At 43.9% G+C, this 20,362-nt stretch overlaps 1 protein-coding gene across 1 annotated transcript in view; it reads left to right on the plus strand.

Moving 5' to 3' along the window:
• The window catches only part of LOC124709385 (neuronal calcium sensor 2), a 672,737-nt gene that overhangs the window by 74,805 nt on the left and 577,570 nt on the right, over positions 1 to 20,362 (plus strand). Inside the window, exon 2 of the mRNA XM_047240834.1 lies at positions 4,420 to 4,472. The gene's annotated coding sequence lies outside the window, so the exon portion shown is untranslated. The remainder of the gene's footprint in view (positions 1 to 4,419; positions 4,473 to 20,362) is intronic.

A 20,362-nucleotide genomic window follows, 5' to 3' on the forward strand; every position in this document is an offset into this window, starting at 1 on the left:
CTCGGGACCTCTGCCCTGGTTCGCCAAGGTTCGCAGGAGAGCTTCTGTAAAGTTTGGAAGGTAGGAGACGAGATACTGGCAGAAGTAAAGCTGTGAGACTGGGCGTGAGTCGTGCTTCGGTAGCTCAGATGGTGGAGCACTTGCCCGCGAAGGGCAGAGGTCCCGAGTTCGAGTCTCGGTCGGGCACACAGTTTTAATCTGCCAGGAAGTTTCATATCAGCGCACACTCCGCTGCAGAGTGAAAATTTCATTCTGGAAACACACTATTATTTGTTGAACTTTATTGTTACTTTTCATTGACAGAACTAAAAACAGTGGCCCACGTCTTCTACAAAGTCGAATATACAAATCATTTGTGTCTTATTAATTTGAACAATTCACTTGTTTATATAGGTAAAGTGTAATCGTCGTAAACGCTTAGCGGCACGATACTGTGGAATTAATAGCGTCAACTATAGGAGACGGCGATCATTAAATTTAGATTCATTCAACCACCGTACACGGATCCCGACACGGTGTTAGTTAATAAGTAAGAATGGTGTTCTACAGCACTCCATCGCACCCTTCTGGTGGTAGTGTTAGTTAGTTTCATGTTACAAGGGTCATTTGCAGGATAATTCGTAATGGTGTGGACCAAGTTGTTTCACATACACATCACATCTTAATTTTTAAATGTCGCTACATGTTTAGAATTAATTTTTATTTCTCTACAGATATTAGTATCACCTACTCAACATCTATTACACAGCACAGTAACAGAAATGCTTCTACAGAAGAGGAGTTGTCGAGGAGGAACTTTTTTATTTTGTTTTCAGATTATACTTTTCTGTCTACCAGACATTTTATACCCCTAAGAAAGTAATCTAATTTTTTTCTTGCAATATTGTGCACCTCTTTCTGAAATGATACTAAAGAGAGAGGTCATGCGTCTACGGACAACGCACTGCATAAGATGGATAAAGGACGATCATTCTAAAAACACTACTGCTGAATTTTGTTTTGGACCTTGAACGGGGTCCAGAACCAAATTGGAGCCTCCTGTTTCAAAATAACGATAAAGGGGAGTTTACCGAGACAACAATCGTGAAGTCTTGAAAAATCTGTGATCAGCCAATAGCGAGTCTACTGGCGTAGCGTACTACCGTACCATTTCTGATGTACCGATTTAGGGAAATAACGGCAACACCTAAATCTCGATTGCCGCACGCGGATTTGAATCGTCGTTTTCCCGAACAAGAGGCAGTGGCGGTAGTGATGATTGACGAAGTTGCGCTCAAGCCACTGAGACACATACAGAGGCAACAGGGCATCTGGACAAAGTAATGGTTTATTCTGAACCCCGGGAGTAGGCAGCTTCGGCCGAACTGCTGCTTTTGGAATACTTCCGTGATCGTGGTGCTCATAAAAGACACGAACCTGGCTGTAAAGAAAATTACTGATTATTTCAGTGTATAAAACTCATTCAGCTGTTTTTATCAATATGTGATCAAAAATTACGTGAAAATAATGAATAATTTGTTTACATGAAAGTAAGTGTGACATTGTGCGTTTATGGTGTCAAATAAATTTCATACTAATTTTCCTCTGAATTTCCGGATTGCCTCGATTTACGGTAATCCAGATGTCCTACGGCCCACCTAGTCCAGATAAAAGAGCTTCCTCTGCTACTTGTATTTTGAATTCACAATACCTCGTACTTACAAGCGTGAGTATATGTCGACTTTGTCCATTTAACGTTGTGGCATCCTGCAGCCGTTCTGTGGATGAGCCACCTGACGTGTTCTCGACAGGCCGTGTGAGTCCACATCATCTTCTGGGCGGGAATCAAGAAACGTAGCTTAGGATTAGACGTGCTCGCTAGCATATGACAGAGACGCAACTATGATATACTTATCATACAATTGTCGCCTGAAGTTATTTAATTCCAGTTCTTCTCCTTGGTTGATGATGTATTGTGTGTGCTTTCATATGCAGGGTGTTTCGCACTGTTTCGACGACTTCAGATTTCAATAACACACAAATTTGTCGCGAAACAGAGTTGACCATTTTGCACAAGCTACAACATTTATTCAAGTTTTCTTACGAAATACTACATCAGACAAATAACGGCCATTCACGGCTACACAAAATTTGAGGCTTTTCGCCAAATTTTTGAACACATTTTTAGTAATTTCTGGATCTGGAGTTAATCAGGCAGTTTTGTTCTTAAATTTGATCTTTCAAGTGTTGCAAGCTTCTCGACCGGTCAGAATAGCTCTTGGCTTCAGGCAACACAGTAGGTAAAATTCTGGCACGATACAATCGGGCGAGCGAAGCGGCCATTCGACATAAGCGCGTTTGGAAATAGTTGTTGCTGCCAAACGCTTCAGGCGTGCGATGCGCTGGCAGCTTCCACGAAGTTTATTGCCCAGTTCAGTATCATTGCACGAGCAGGAACTCGATATCGTGGCTGAATTTTGAAATGCTAACGAAGGCGCGTTGGACGCGCACGATAGATTCACCGTAGCGAAAATAGCACTCCACTGCGAACGCATGATGTTGCTTCGACCAGTATGGCATGATTACTGATATGTATATCGAACGAAGCTTGACACTCCGTACTACTAATAGACGGCGCCACCGTCGCCATATCATGTTTTTTAGCACGCATTATTCAGATTTGAAACCGTCAAATCGCTGTGAAACTCCCTGTATTTTGCGGGTTTGGCGAAACCTTAAGATTTCAGCCGTGTTGTAGCGTTGTCTCTTGAAGAAATTTGAAACGGCATTTTTCTGGATATAAAAATATTTTATTGATATGACAGATCCAAGTACGTATATTTGTGATTCGCCGTATAGTACCTTATGAAATTGTTACTCGGCATAACGTACAAACATCTTTTTGAGACCTGAATATTTCCCTGAAATTAACCCTGCAAAAAGAGGACGACGTGACTGATGCCCACAGATGAGCCTTTGTTGCTGACAATCGTTCAGGTTGATCTTTGGAAGATTGCCTTGATATGTGTATCTATTGTTAAGTCCATTCTGATTCTGCGATTAATACTCTGCGATTGAATATTTGGACTGTAACTGTTTCCGTAGGCCAAGACATTACGATTGACTGTCATTAAAATTCTAGGCCAGTTCTTTCAATAACAATTTTTTTCACAAATTAAAGTTACGCGTTTGGGAACATAATTCGTGGAAAGGCAAAGTACAGACCACAAGTCAATTCCAGATTTGATCGTTAAAGAAAGCATTTGAAAGTTGTTACTGCAGAAATGAAATGATTTTACTGTTTGAAAGGCTTCTCGCTAAATATACTGCCTCTGAGGAGCATAAAGATTATATTGCTGTTTTCGAAATATTTATGTAAAAACTGTCCGAATCTTTATTAAAAAAGCTCGATCCTAATATAACGTAAGACCTTTAAAGGTGTTCTACTGCCAGCGCTTCGCACTTTACACATTAGAGTTTTACGCTTTGCAAAGCATTAACTCAGTTGCTGTACAGCCATCTCGGAGAGCTACATGACTTGATATCCGTCCTTGGACGGTGAGTAAACTGCCGTAAAAGCCTCGCAGAGGGGCCGTGGAGGCGAGTTGCGTGTACCGCACCCAATGGTGACTGACTCTCAGTCGTTCAGACAAACATTCGCGCTGTACCTTATGGTTTCGTGCAGACAAAGCGGCCACCGTTGCCTGCTGTTAAGTCGTTTCGAGAGGATCATTGATGCCTGTGCACGCGCAGCACGTCTGGTCGGTAAAAATGTCGAGGACAAAAGTATGCGAATAACACTGCAGTCAGCAAAGACGGATTTTGCTACCAGCTCTCTTACGGCTTTTCCTCCTACACAGATTCTTAAGTGAGCGAGTGTAAAATACTGAAATGCTCTTATAAGGGTATCTCCGATATCTGTCGATATGGTAAACGTTGTTATTAATAAACTTAGCTTTTATTTTCTTGGCCGGCCAGATGGCCGTGCGGTTCTAGGCGCTTCAGTCTGGAGCCGGGCGACCGCTACGGTCGGAGGTTCGAATCCTGCCTCGGGCATGGATGTGTGTGATGTCTTAGGTTAGTTACGTTTAATTAGTTCTAAGTTCTAGGCGACTGATGACCTGAGAAGTTAAGTCGCATAGTGCTCAGAGCCATTTTTTTTATTTTCTTGTGCAAGATCGTGATTAGACATTGATTGAATTCTATCTGTTCCTCTTTCCACTTGGGTAAAACATTGTCCTTCTGGTGAAAAAAAAAAGTTTTTAGATTGTTGTCTTTAACAAATAGCGTATCTTGAACGCTCATTGAGTAGTATTAACTAAAACACCCGAAGCAGAATTAAGTTCTTTCTGTACGCTCTGGTGGTTTTTGTTACCTTCTTCAATAGTCTACGTGCGGGGGATATAGGAAAAATTTTAACAGGTGTTTTTCTGTTTACAGAACTGCTTCAGACTGCTGTGCTATTCTCTGGACGGCAAGGTGCTTCATTTGCGGTAAGCATGATACTGCTTAATCTGTCTTGTTCGATCTGCGGTCTCCATTAGGGTCGTGAAGTATTGGCTTCGGTCCACTATAATTTCAAGATAAAAGGCAGAGAACGTGGCAACTTTTGGAAGAAAACCATACTGCAGTCCTGCGTAATGTCTTAAAGATGGTGTGCTGTTGTTTTCTTTTAATCAGTTACGAAGCATGTGGTGTGTGTTTCCATCAGGTTGGAGGCGGGAAGCTGCGAGTAGTTTGTGTGTGTGTGTGTGTGTGTGTGTGTGTGTGTGTGTGTGTGTGTTTGAACTGATATCAGTGGGCGAGGAATGGAAGATAAGGAGACGGTAAAACTCAGTGCAGGTACAAGGCTTGTCCCTTTCGAATGGTACAACGGGAATCTAAGACTTTATCATCTCCTTCCGTCGGATCTTCGTCAACACTGTCACATGCCTTGTTTCTGTCAGACGATGAGGAGAGGTTTGGGGTTCAAACTAGAACATTGATTGACGATGAACGAAATGACATCACCTCTCTTTTCCCTCGTCGGCCAAATACTGGTGACGACGATCGGCGAACTCTCTAGAGTTCATAAGGAATCTAATAAGAACCTAGTTGCAATGACAAAAACTGTCGTTCTCTAGGCGCCCGGCCTTCAGGACACGGCGCATAATTTGTAACTTAACTCTGCTCTCATCCGTACATGACAGAAGTAGTAGGTGCCTCAAAAGCCACATAGTAACCTCTTTGTATCATATCTGCAAGTTCATGCAGATGATCTGTGTGGATGTGAATTATCATTCAGGCTGATCAAGGACCAGTAGCCAAACCCTACCCCAAAGGCTCCGTCGTTTGTCGGAAACCTTATTCCGATTTGTTGAACAGTTTGTGAAGTACAGCATGTTCGAAAATGATTAGTGCAGTTTTACAGGACTATGTCTTGTACAAGAAAGAAGATAAAAACTGGACACAAATTTTAACTTGCGCATCGAAACTAAATTTTATCTTGGTGCCACTAGTAAGTTGTTTCCCCTGTGCAGGTAGGTAGTTCGCTGGCTCCATTACAGTAATCTCGTACCTATTTATGACGGAGATCTGGCTTCTTCCATAACTGCGTGAACTTTTTGAGACGTTTTAATTTTTCAAAACGACAGAGACTACCGCTGTGGCGCCTGCATGTAAGGACATGTCATATCAACGGGCTGCCTCGGCGATGTAAAGGGCGTTCATATCTTTTCTTCCACCATTGACATCTAACGTAGCCTCACGATATGTGAATTGTTTCGGTGTTTTAGAAGACTCCGTATGTGTCTGTCCGTTTCCACCAACATTGGTGAACTATGACGCCACGTAACTACTACAGTGAATACAATAACTTTTACGTAAGCTTGTGAATTGTGGGACAAGTTTGACTTTCGTCTTTACATTTACCGTTCTTCCGTAGAAGTGAACATTGAACGTTTCTGAAAGGTAAAGAAAAAACATTTCATGCTAAAAGTAATTGTAAAAAATAGCCCAAAGATATATGTAAAAGATATATACACACATAATCTGCAGACCAACACACAGTGCATGGCAGAGGGTACCTTCTACCACTACCAGTAATTCCCTTTCCTGTCCACTCGCGAGTGGAGCCTTAATTTCTCTTACCTTGTTTTCGCGATCCTTACATGAAATGTACGTCGACGACTGTAGTAGCGTTCTGCAGTCAGCCGCAAATGACGGTGCTCTCATTTTTCTCAGAAGTGAAGACAACCTTGTAGGTGAAGCAACCATAGCTATGAGTATTCGTCTTGTGTATTAATAGCCGCTTCAGCTGTATTTAGTTCTTTATTATTGGATCACTACCGGTTTCGTGACACTAAAAGCCACATCTTCAGGTTTTCCGCTCTAATGTTTTAATCATTCGTTCACCTGAATATGGGGATTTTAGTGCCACGAAACCGGTAGTTACTCAATAATAAAGGACTAAATACAGCTAAAGCGGTTATTAATACCATACTGATTTCTCTACAGTGTTTCGAGAAAAGAACGTAGTCCATCCTCCAGGTATTTCCACGGTTCAGAAGCATCTTCGTAATACTCGCATGCTGACCAAACCTACTGCTAACAAATGTGGCAGCATGCTTCTGAATTTCTTCGATGTGTTCCTTTAATCTGAACCGGTGGCGATCCAGTACTACTCAAGACTGGTCGCACTAGTTTTCTATACGCTGTCTCGTTTGTAAATGATGAGCTACATTTTCCTAGAATTCTCGCAATAAACCGAAGTGGACCAACCACCTTTCCTATATCCGAAATTAAGCGCTCGTTCCATTTCTTATCGCTTTGCAACGTTATGCTCAATTAGTTAGTTGATGTGTGTCAGGCAGTAAATTCGAATGGTTCTTTCTGAGGGGGAAAAAAATATCATTGTACCTCTGTGCGTAAGTTAAAATTGACGCCAAGTTTCTGTCTTTTTCATTTAAAGATGTAATCGTGTGAAGTGGGTTGGATGAAAGGTAGTGGCAACACTGTTATAATTCATACCAGAGTTTATTGACAGACATTCACTGTATAACATAATCCCCTCGCCTCTCGATCACTTTACCCCACAGAGAGAGAACGCGGCGTGCAACGTTAGCGCGTCCATCTCTGTCGATGTCTCACTAGGACCGTCCTGTGACACGGATGATGTCTTCTCTTGTCTTGTGGCCGTGCCACTAAGAAGTTCCTCCATTTTGGCCAACAGGTCGTAATCGCGCGGACTCATATCGGGTGAATACGATGGGTGTTCCAGTTTTTCCCGCTCCGACGTACGCAGGGGCTGCTGCACGGGATTCGTCGTGTGGCATCGTTCATTTTCATGAAGGATGATGGGATGCGGTGCCAGAAAGAGGCATTGTTGTGCGATCCGATCACGTGCCACTCAGTCTTTATCCACGAATCTTTCTCATGTTTCCTAAACATGGGCGCGTGAAGTGGCATCCCACACTTTCAGACAGTACGCACAGCAGCTGACTCCAACACAGCACTACTTCAACTGACCTTCTGCTATCAGCCGTAGACTGCAAACATGCCACGTGAGGAACATCCTTCATGTTACGGCAGTGTCGCCACTAGCTTTTATCCAATACACTTATAATTTTGAAACACTCAGTATAAGGGATGTCAATTTTCTGTTTAATAGCCTGCCACATGACTCGTACCAATCCTTCCTGACATCCGCCGGATGCCAGCTTCTTTGTTGATGGGCGCGATTTATCGTACTGCCGTTCGCGTAGTGACATGTGGAGTGTCGTATGAGAGGGGGAAGACTGCTGAAATGGCACCGCGTGCGTTGTGTCGAGCAAGGGCTACGAATAGCAAAGAGGTCGTTGTCAGAGTCGTTAATTCGCTAGTTAGAGCGCCCGCAATTGGCCACCGGGTCATGTTGAATCGGGCGACAATAGAAAGCGATCGTTTAGCGATTGGACGCTGGCACGCCGCCCCACGGGCTTACGTCAGCGCAGACGGACCAGGGCAGAGCAGAGAGCTAAACAAAGTGGTCTCCCCCCTCCCTCCCCTCTTCTCTCTCTTCTGCTCAACTCTTCGCTGCTCTGCTCTGCCCTGCCCTCCCCTCTCCCTCCCGCTATTTTGAGGGCGCTGGTCGATATGCGCGCCACGCCACGCCGCGCCGCGCCTGTCATGTTCCGCGCCGGTATGTGCGGGTGCGCTCCCCGATGCACGCCGATAGGTGGCCAGCCACTGTTGAGGCATTTGGGTGCAGCCAGGAAGGAGAGCACCTGCCGCTGAGTCGCTGTCGAAAAAAGTATCTCAAACTGAAGAAACTTTGCTTTCGTGTGGCTGTCGCTTCGACGTTGGACTACATATCGTGGCATGACTTTCGATGGCACGAAGACGAAAAAGTACCAGTTCGACTAGAATATGCCTCGAAGACACTGTGTCATTCAACTGGATCTACTTACTGGCGATGTGTTACATTCCCTTGCGTACGTGATGCGTACGAGAAGTAGTGCGACTGATCTTTTTATCTATTATTTTTTTTTATTTTTCAAACAACGCTATTGTCCCAGCCATACACCCGCGGAGTTGTTGTTCCCAGTCTTGCTAGCAGCACTGAAAGCCTTCAGCTGGTAGGACCTTTAACATGTCGGTCACATTCTTTTGAAAATTCTGCAGAGTCTCAGAACGATATCCTTTTAAGACATTTTTCAATTTCGGGTAAAGGAAAAAGTCGCAAAGACTTCGACCAAGTGAATAGAGGGGCTCTGGAACAACAGGAATGCCTTTTGAGGTAAAAAATTCCGTGATGGAAGTGGCCGTTAGACAGGAGGCGTTGCCATGATTCAGTATCCAGTTGTCTGCAATGCCCGTTCTAGCCGATTCACCGTTCTCCTGAGACTTGCAAGGACATATTTGTAAAACACTTTGTTGACGATTTTTCCTGGAGAAACATAGTCTTTGTGCACGATACCCCTGCTGTCAAAAAAATAATTTAGCGTTATTTTTCTGTTTCATTTGCTTTTTTCGGTCTAGGAGATGTCTCAGGGTGCCACTCCTCATATTGCCACTTTGTCTCAGGATTCATCTTCTGTGAACAGACGACTGAACCACTCGTGCTCGTTGGCAATCCTCTCAAGATGATCAACGCAGGCGTATTTTCGACCGCCCTACTCAGTTGTGAGGCTTTTGTTACAAACCTTCCACATGTGCAAAACGTGGTCAAAATTCGTGTCCAGTGAAAGTGTTTAACAAGTTACCCATGATCTTTAATGTTAAACGCGTGTCTAATCCAACAAGAGCACCCACACGTCCGACATTTTTCTCACCTTTTGAAGCTGAAGGACTTCCTGAACGAGGTTATCTTCTACGTATCCTCGGCCTCCTAAAATGATTTGTGGCACCGAAAACCTTGGTGCCCTTAATAAGGAATGTTCGACATAGGCTGTTTTAGATTCTCGAAGGTCGCACTCGCGGTTTCCCCAAGTTCAACACAAAACTTCCATTTTAGTAACACACACACACACACACACACACACACACACACACACACACACACACACAAGTTTTAGCTGATGGCACTCTCAGAAATCACTTGGTGGGTGCATGGAGACTGAGCGTCTGGAAGGGATGAACACACTACTGGGAGAACAAAGCGTTGCCATATCGCTCGCAGTGTTGTTAGTCTCACTATTTTTATTGCATACTTCGTATTGTGCAAGAAGAATTCAGAGAGTATGGAGCAGGGGAGTGTAAAGTCACCATAGATATTGTGTGCACTTTTTACGTACCTTTAATTATTGTTTCGTCTTCGACTGTTTTCTGGAAAACAGTGAAATCAAGGGAACGAGTTGAACATTTAGTTCAGTCCGATACGGAGCGACAGAGAAATGAACGTCGTCCCATATATGGGAAGCCACACTGTGATGTAATTGTAGAAAATTTGAGCGTATTGTATTAGGACCTGCAGAGGGTCGATGGTTAGTGTAGAGACTGGCAGTTAGGCAACTGTGGCAATTTTGCACACAGAGAGGCATCCGTTGACTCGTTGTTGTTTTACTGCCAGACTACCGAACAGTCCTTAGAAACAGTTACATACATTAAATGCTTGAGAACAACGGTCGAAATGGCCTGCAGTGTAACGATGAAATAACGTTAATCGTTGGAAGTATTTTTGGTAAGCATCATTATTTCACTATTGATCGCTAGCCTGGGTCCATTATCAACTAGGTTTTCTACTAGAGACTGTTGGTTGGGAGTAACCCCCACCTGCCTTATGAAGTGTTACTGAGGAATGTTGTCACGACTTCGTAATTTACATTAACAGAGACATAATATTCCAAACACGTGTGCACACAATCATAAAGATTTCACTCGTAATTTCATTAAATTTACTCAATGTGAGCACCGTTTGTGAATGCAGAATATCTAAACGGTACTATATCTCGCACCATACATTTTGTAGCTGTTTTAAAACAGTCTCAATGATACGTTCACGCAATGTGCGCATTTCTGATAAAGTGTGGCATACACCTTGTTGTTATTAAATCCCCAAAGGGAAAAAGGTCTTGCGATCTTGGTGGCCATGAGATTTCCCTTCCAGTCCACTGATATGGAAATTCTGCATCAACAGAATCTCAGATACATTATGCCCAATGAGGTGTTGCTCTGCCTAGTCGATCCATTAGACGGGGCTGCTCCTGTAGAAGAAGAATGAGCCGATGACTTTGTCGCGAATTAGTTCATAACACAAACTGGCCTTTCGTCTATCTCTTACGTGCTCTCTTACAAGACCTGACTTTCAGTCAGCCAGAAATACGCATGTTATGCCTGTTTACAAAGCCACTTACGTGAAACATTGCTTCATTACCAAATGCTGTTTGCTGAAAGAAATGTTCGTTCTCTTCAACGCGGAATAACTTACAGTTGGCAAATTCCTCTCGTTCATAATCACATGTTTTCAGTTCAGAATCTTGTAAGCGTACAGTTGAAATCGTTTGCCTAAGGCACTGGGCACAGTGGTCTTTGTTACCTGGAAATGACATGGTGTTTGTTTCAGTTATTTGAATGAGGATGGTGTAAACACTGTCTAGATATTTTTGATAATCGCTGCAGACCTAGAAGGTTTCATGCTGCCTTTCTTTTCTTTTCAACTGTTCTCTTGTTAAAGAATTGTTCCGTAAACACCTTAGTCAACGTGACATCTAGTGGCGATTTCCCTTAACGTGTTCTGAACATTCGTTGCTCCGTGAACAGACATAACATATTGTGCCCTTTCCTGCATTGATGCCTGCATTGTACCCTTATAGAGATGCGCTCCCAGCGACAGGCCCAGGGAGTGGAACACACCGCCATGAGAACTCAGCGAGTTTGTCAACTTGCTAAAAATAGGTTACGTATGCTTACGTCATAATAATACAGTAATAGCTGCTTATAATCAAGGTGAACTTTCTGGGTCACTGCTTCTTGAGAATTAGAAATTTTAACTAGTCTAGGATTCGAACTGTGACCTGCTCGTTATGCGAGCAGTCGTCCTAATCATTGGAGCCGGCCGCAGTGGCCAAGCGGGAAATTTTAACTAACCTAGGATTCGAACTGTGATCTGCTCGTTGTGCGGGCAGTCGTCTTAATCATTAGAGCCGGCCACAGTGGCCAAGCGGTTCTAGGCGCTTCAGTCTGGAACCACGTGACCGCTACGGTCACAGGTTCGAATACTGCCACGGGCATGGATGTGTGTGATGTCCTTAGGTTAGTTAGATTTAAGTAGTTCTAAGTTCTAGGGGACTGATGACTTCAGATGTTAACTCCCATAGTGCTCAGAGCCATTTGAGCCATTAATCATTAGACTGTCGGAGTACGAAATTCACATGTGCACAAATTTTCGTTCGGCGGGACATATTCATGATATTGCAAGCTATACTTTTCTCGTGATTTTCACTGATATCGTTTCATTTCATTGATTCCGTCCTACTGATTTAATTTTAGTGAATTTAGTTGGATTGGTGGTGGTGGTGGTTCGATTCCCGGTGGGGTCAGGGATTTTCTCTGCCTCGTGATGACTGGGTGTTGTGTGCTGTCCTTAGGTTAGTTAGGTTTAAGTAGTTCTAAGTTCTAGGGGACTGATGACCATAGATGTTAAGTCCCATAGTGCTCAGAGCCATTTTTTTGGTGGTGGTGGTGGTGGTTGTGCGAGGTAGAGCCTACTGCTGACAATTGAGAAGTATCAGTGTTTACAACTTCTTATGCAGCATGGAATTGTCTTCAGGTCCTTAATAGGCTGGCAGATCAGTTCTTCCAAAGGAAATTCTGATGTACTTATAAGCTCTGTTGGGAGGCCGTGGACAGCGTTGCGGTTGGCATAGGCGGAAGCAGACTGCCCAGGAATAAGGACTAGAGCTCGAGTTCTGAAGGGCTTACGGATTGCGTAGGAAATTTCTTGAGACGAACGGCGGTAAATTTTAGGGATTTTGTTGTTCGTTTGATATTTTTGTGGCCTGTGCGACAGTTTGTGTGGTACTGACATGCTCATGTGGGTATGCGATTAGTATGATTCCACATACTTGCGCCTAATAAACTAATCACCATATCCCCTGGTGCCAAATGTGACAATTTAGTGGCACGATCTAACTTTGGGGAAACTGTTTCGTCAGTACCCTGTCAATGATGTGACAGATGGGAGTAGAGATACCATTGTTAATTACTGGAGGGTGTGGCGCTATACTGCCTGAAACCGTTTGTAATTACCAGTGACCCTTTATTTCAGTAGGTTAGTTGGATGTATTGTATTGGTGATGGGATTGCATTATGGTCAAATTTTAGTTTTCGGTAATCTTCTAGTCTTGTTTATTAAAAAGCTGCCTTAAAATTTTAAGAGACATATAGGATCTGCTTTATCCCCTAGATTATGGGTCGTCCTATGTCGAAATAAATAATTTCTTTCCCCTGATATTATTTTTTATAGCGCTACTACACCAAAGTTAGTGAATTATTAGAAATAAAAAGTTTTTCAGTTACGTTGTTGGAGGAATGGGACAACACTCATACAGAACAACTCAACTACCTGAAAGAGCGTGTCCCAAGTACTCGTGCTGGCGCAATGCTTAAGGCACTTGATTGCCTTGTGTGTTGATTGAGTGTAAACTCCCGTCTTCAACGAGGTGACTTGAGATTTGGAACGAAATCAGCGGTGTGCTCTTCAAAGGTTCTGATTGCTGAATTGACCTGAACCAGTATAGAAAAGCCACAATCTGGATGAGCGAAGGGGGATTTGAACACCGCCGACCTCCCTAAAGCGAGTGCAGTGTCCCACTCTCTGCGTCACGTCGCTCGGTGGCTCGCATTCGGGACGAGCGACATTCGCTTACCCAGATTTACAGTTTCCATCATTTATCTTAAATCGATTGAGGCCATTGGTTGTGGGGCTTCTTCGAACAGGACAAGACCGCTAGCCTTCCTTGCTGCACTTCTACTCGAGCATGCACTACACGCTAATGAACTTGCCGTTGACAAGAGGTTAAACCGCAACCTTCCTTCCGATTCTTCCTTAAAGCAGATGTATTTGTCCATTCCAGTCGGCTGCGAATATAATCTTCTTGACGTAATGGCGCCCTTGTTCTAATGAAAGTTCTTGCTGTTACAGAATACTGTGCTAAGTGTAGCTTTTAGTTTCTTGTTGTTCAGGGCCTTCCCTCCTTGAGGCATTCCTAGCGTATCCCGTGAATAATGTTTGCCTTTTTCGATGTTGACCTGGTACTTTAAATCAACAGTAGATATACGAGGCGCGTTTAATAAGGAATGTGAAAGTTGGTTGGTTTTATTCACAATTCCAACACACGTGTTATTCCCTACTCTTTTGGTTACAAGACCCTTTTTTCCAACATGAACTCCGTTCAACGCGACGGCCTTACGCCACCTTACTAGGAGGGCCTGTGTATCCGTACGGTACCACTGTACTGGTCGACGAGGGAGCCAGCGTCTTGCTGCATCAGCAACCTCCCCATCATTCAAGCACAGCATCCCGCGGAATACATTCTTCATTGAGCCAAACAGATGGAAGTCGGAAAGTGAGAGATCCGGGCCATAGGCGGAAGAGAAAGAACAGTCCAGTGTAGTCTTGTGTGAGACCTTGCGTTGTCATGGAGAAGGAGAAGTTCGTTTGCCTTTTTTTGTGGCGACGTGCGCGCTGAAGACCAATATTGCAGGAGTAACAGCTGTGTTCGACCGGCCAGCACACGGGAAATCGAACAGGTTTGCATGATCTTGTTGCAGAAATAATTTACGCCTCGCCCAATGACTCACCGTGCTTTTGATCACGTCCAGGTCTACGGAGGCATTCTGCAAGAGCCTATAAATATCTGTGATGCTCTTGTTTTCCGCCAGAAGAAACTCAGTGTCAGCTTTCTGATTTGAATGCACTTCCGTTATAGAAGCAGTTTTGAAGGCCGCGTATAGCGCTGCCGCCTCTCGGAGATTCGTTAAACTATAGGGGTTGAAGTGGGTAAACTATAGGGGTTGAAGTGGGAATATTCCGCCATGCCGCACAACAGATTCCGCATTTGCTGAAGCAAAACTGGCCGCGAAAAAATGTGTTACTTATCGGACACCGCTCGTAATAACAAAAGCTGTAGCAAAATTTATGATGCTCGGCAGGTATGTTTAGCTGTTTAGTAACATAAGCTTAATGCAAAAATTGGTGGGTTTCAATGGGAGGATTACAGAAGCAGTGGCGCTGGTGTGCACTCCGGCTGTACACAGCGAGGACCCACTGGGTCTGGCCAAGAGCCACGCAGAGCCCGCCGCCGCCGCCACCGCAGCCGCAGCTTTTAATTGCTTTCCCCGGCATTCATTAAGGGCAGCGCGGCGCGGTGGGCGAACTCTGCTGCCGCCACTGGCCTTTCTTCTTGCAAACGCGACGCCAAACCGGCGCGCTGCCGGCGTCCTAGTCGCGCTTACAGTGCCAGGACTGACTCATGTCTACGGAGAGACAACTTCAAGTTTCTCTTTTCTTTTGGTTATCTTCTTTCCTGAAAAGCCCGAGCTTCTGGCGACACAAAAACATTTATCTTCAGTTTTTAATACTTCCAATCCCTGTTCCTAAAGTTAGAGTTGGCTGTCTGAGTAATGACGCAGTCTAGGGTCAGGAGCTCTTAACTCACATACCAAGCATGCTGTAGTGCGGCGGACGGAGTCCCAAGTAACATTTGGGAGGGGTTTCAGTTCTGGCATCTGCCTTAGAACCGAGACAAACCCCTAGAAAACCTATTTTTAATTTAATTCTGTGACGATCTCTCTCAGAAAATAAATAAATAATGCATTCCAAACCACCAGCTGCATCGATACAGCTCTATTCCTCCACCGGTTTCGGTTCGTCAAACAGTCAACACTGGAGGGAAAGCTGGACATTGGTGATTTACACATACATATCGTTATAATGACATACATACATATATGTACGTATAAATCAATAATGTCAAATGTTCCCTCCAGTGATGATGGTTTTATGAACCGAAACTGGTAGAGGAATAAAGTCGTGTTGGTATGGCCGGTGGTTTGCAATATACGAGGGTCACTCCAAAAGAAATGCACACTATTTTTGTAAAAAATACAGTTTTCATTCTGCATGTGTGAAAGTTTTACAGTGTGTAGATACATCCTTCCCGCTTGTTTTCAAACTTAGTTTAACCTGTTCCCGTGAGTGGCGCCGTCACAGCATGTCTTCAAGATGGCTGCTACACGTGCCGTTCGTCAGAAGCAACGTGCTGTCAATACAATTCCTGTGCTGTGAAAACGGGGCAGTGGGAAACATCCACAAGAAGTTGAAAAAGGTGTATGGAGATGCTGCTGTCGATCGCAGTATAGTTAGTCGGTGGGCTACTAGGTTACGTGATGAAAGCGGGCACGGCAATATTGAGGATTGTGTTCGCAGCGGCAGGCCTCGTACTGCACACACTCCAGACAATGTGCAGAATACTGAAAGTGTTGGCGTTGAAAAATGTTTGTGTCAGGTGGGTTCCCAGGATGTTGACATTGGCTCACAAAGAAACAAGAAAAACGGTATGCAGCGAACTTTTGGAACAGTACGAGAATGGTGGAGATGAATTTCTTGGAAGAATTGTGACAGGTGATGAAACATGGCTCCATCATTTTTCACCAGAGACGGAGAGGCAATCAATGGAGTGGCATCATTCAAATTCACCCAAGGAAAAAAAATTCAAAACCACACCTGCTGGAAAAGTTATGGCTACGGTGTTTTTCGATTCCGAAGGACTCTTGCTTGTGGACATCATGCCAAGTGGAACCACCATAAATTCTTATGCATATGTGACAACACTGAAGAAACTTCAAGTTCGACTGAGTCGTGTTCGACCACATCGGCAAAAGCAGGATGTTTTCCTGTTGCACGACAATGCACGGCCACGTGTTAGTCAAAAAACCATGCAACCATGGAAGCGATCACAAAACTCGGATGGACAACACTGAAACACCCGCCTTACAGTCCTGACCTGGCTCCATGTGACTATCATGTCTTTGTGAAACTTCGTGGAACAAGGTTTGAAGATGATGACTCCCTTATGCACGCAGCCAAACAGTGGCTCCAGGACGTTGGTCCAGAATTTTACCGTGCGGGTATACAGGCGCTGGTTTCAAGATGGCGTAAGGAAGTTGAGAGGGATGGAAATTATGTGAAGAAATGAAAATATTGTTCCTAAAGGATGTGCTACACACTGTAAAACTTTCAAACATGTAGAACAAAAGATGGATTTAAAAAAAGTACTGTGCACCCTGGTATTGTTTCAAGTACTTGACAGCTGTAGACTGTTGCGTCAAGATAATAAAAAAAAATCATAGTGTGTGTGTGTGAATGTGTATACTGAGTCAGGTCGGTAACTTCCTTGACATACAAAATGTACGTACTGTGTTGTGTTCGCTTCAGTTATACGTGTGCGGATATAGACTGAAGTAAAAGTACTGGACAGTGAACGTTGTTTCAAGATTTTACACCGACCACACAGGCACTCCATCTCAGTCCCATGTTTACTAAGACAGGCGTCCATGCGGTATACCATTTCTCGCCGAACTCTCCCAAGATCTGATGCGTGTTTGCTGATGACTGTAGTTAACTTCTTCGTGGGGACCGAGACAACTCTCAGATAAGAATAAAGCCAAACGAATCCGTTTGTCTCTCCAGCACTTAATGCTTAATTTCTGCACGTACGCTAAAAGTTGAGAACTGGAAACTTTAGTCCTCGACGACTCTAGGACAACACGCACTGGGATAATTGTGGTACAGAAGTTGTATATAATGCGTTATCGAGCAACGTTCCAGGTATCGTTGTGGACACCCGGATCTTTCTATGCCGAAGTGAATCACCTAAAACTTGAACCATAAATGTTGCGGAAATCGGAGGTACTATTGATGTGCGGTTTTCACAGGTTGGATTGGTAGTCAGGGACTCGTATTGTGAGCCAATAAATAGACTGTAACAATACTTAGAAAGTTTATTTTTCTGCAAACATGACAGATTTTTAAACGGAACAATGCCTATTGACATTAACAAAACTAAAAGTGGGATAAATTAGAATGTCACAGGTGTTAGTTGCAGGACTGTAGTGCTAACAGTACTAGCTCCTGACTACCGATCCATTCTGTCAGAACCGCACATCAGTAGCACTTTTCTATTTTCACGATATTTGCGGTTCAAGTTTTAGGTGGTTTATCCTGTATAAATACTTTTTATTCTCTTCCCTCCCTCCCCCATCACGATGCGTGCAATTAAGCAGTGCTCCAAGCAGTCCTGATGATAGTTGTCACGCCAAAGTGAAAAGTGTCACTCGTAGAAGAAATGCCTTTGGATTTAATTTGTTTTAAAAGGTACTTACCAACGGCGAAATGAGATCTCATAATCGGTCCCATAAGACAGAATGCTGACGAGACCATTACTATACTTTTCACATGCGTCCTCGTCCAGTTCGTAGCATGTCCTCGAGTTCACTTCCCAAAAATATTTGAAAAAGTGTTTTTCCGTAGGAACTAAGTTCATGTAACATGAAGAGAAAGATAAGGTTAAACAATAAAATCAAGTACTTCCTCAAATAAATAAATGTGTCAGTGTCTGACATGGTGTTAAAAATATGAGTTATCGGCAGTAGTATCCTTGGGGAACACCAGCAGTCGTCGATGAATCATGACGAATGGGAAACGACATGGAAGCTGTGCAAGACAGCCTCAGGCGGCGCCGATCTCGGCTTTCCTTTACGGCCTCTCACGATTTATCCGCTTCATCCCTTCCGCCTGTAAATATTTGGGCACCACTAAGCGTTAGCCAGAATTCACCTCCTAATGGAACTGGATTGTTCGCAATACGCGGCCCCAGAGATTTAGACTGCCCCTTCATTAGTTACTTAGCGCGTTTCTCCTGTTTGCAGGTAGTTAAATCTGGGTCAGGGTTACTCTGTTCCAAAAATTGTCCCGCTTTATGTTATCGTAAGATTCTGATTTGGGGGGGGGGGCGGGGGGGGGGAGGGGAGGAGTAACAAGTTAACCTGAGAAATGCAAAGACAGATCTTACGTGCGATCATCTCGATCGAAACTTAATGCCTTTGAGTCAACCACGATAGACATTTTTGCCCAATACTATTGTGAGTGCCGGCCATTGTGGCCGTGCGGTTCTAGGCGCTTCAGTCTGGAACCGCGTGACTGCTACGGTCGCAGGTTCGAATCCTGCCTCGGGCATGGATGTGTGTACTGTCCTTAGGTTAGTTAGGTTTAAGTAGTTCTAGGGGACTGATGACCACAGATGTTAAGTCCCATAGTGCTCAGAACCATTTGAACCATTTTGAACTATTGTGAGTGATTGCGCTGGTTACCTGCTCCGATCGCTTCTCGTCATTGAAAAGTCGGCACTTCGAGGACGACGACGACGACAACAACAGTACTACTTTGAATCCTAAGCACACAACTATTATCATCTATGTCGTCATCCATACATCGAGATTTGAGTCACACGGTAGCCCATTACGTGACTGTGTTATGAAAAGAATATCGAGGATCAGGTGAAAGGTAATACATTATAGAAAGACAATTTTAATAGACAGTTTTAATTAAATCTGTTTCAGATGGTTCAAATGGCTCTGAGCACTATGAGACTTAACATCGGAGGTCATCAGTCCCCTAGAACTTACAACTACTTAAACCTAACTAACCTAAGGACATCACACACATTCATGCCCGATGCAGGATTCGAACCTACGACGGTAGCAGTCGCGCGGTTCCGGACTAAAGTGCCTAGAACTGCTTGGCCACCGCGGCCGGCAATTAAATCTGGTATTGCGTGTGGAAGGATATACAGGGTGTATCTAAAAGAATCATCCGATTTTTTAAAAAAATGGTAATAATGTCACTTGAGGTATGTGCGTGAACAACGTACTGTTGGAAAGAGCAAACTCCCGAGTTCTACATGGTTCCCGCTAGGTAGCAATAGTGTGCGCCCACTTCAGTTCTAGTAAGAAGGGTTTTGTGTTCCAGGTTTTGCGCACTGCAGGTTACTAATAAATGTTCAGCGTGACTTTCGTATTAGGTATTGTGTGGATCTTCCAACAGCACAGAGCATTAGACGACGGTATGATCAGTTCCGAGAAACAGATTATTTATGTAAAGGCAAATCGCCGGGCCGTCCGCGAGTGTCTGACACAGATGTCTAACGCATCCTCCATAGTTTCACAAGGGGTCGGCAGAAATCCTTTCGCTGTGCAGCTCGACAGCTCAACATGCCCCCTATGTCCATCTGACGTGTGTTGCGTCGACGTTTACACGTAAAACCATGCAAAATTCAGCTAGTACAAGCTCTTCGTGGAGGTGACAAACAACAACGTGTGGGGTTTTGTAATTTCGTTCTTAGTAAGATGGAGGATGATAGTTTTCTTCCAAGCTTGGTGTTTAGTGACGACGCAACATTCCATTTAAATGGAAATGTGAACAGTCATAATGTGAGAATATGGGGCACGGAACAACCACATGAAGTTGTACAACATGAGAGGCACTCTCCAGAATTTAATGTGTTTTGTGCGGTTTCACGGGAAAAGGCGTACAGTCCATTTGTATTTGCCGAGAGCACTGTTACAGTAAGCACATCTCTATACGCTTGAGAACTTTCTTTTCCCAGAGTTGGAGACTGATTCGAACGACTTCATTTACGGACTGACTGTATGTGTTTATCTCTTGTGGAGGTTTACAAAAGACGTTGTTTATGTGCCTCCGTCACGTACAACAATGAGTGAACTGAGATATCGCATAACAGCAGCCGTGGAAGCTGTAACTCAAGATATGCTCGCTGCAGTGTGGAAACAATTTGAATACAGCATTGACATGTGCCGTGCATCTCAAGGGGGGAATATTGAACACCTATAAAAAGGCATGAAAAAA

The sequence above is a fragment of the Schistocerca piceifrons genome, chromosome 1 (genome assembly GCF_021461385.2).
Source record: "Schistocerca piceifrons isolate TAMUIC-IGC-003096 chromosome 1, iqSchPice1.1, whole genome shotgun sequence".
Classification (NCBI taxonomy): Eukaryota; Metazoa; Arthropoda; class Insecta; order Orthoptera; family Acrididae; genus Schistocerca; species Schistocerca piceifrons.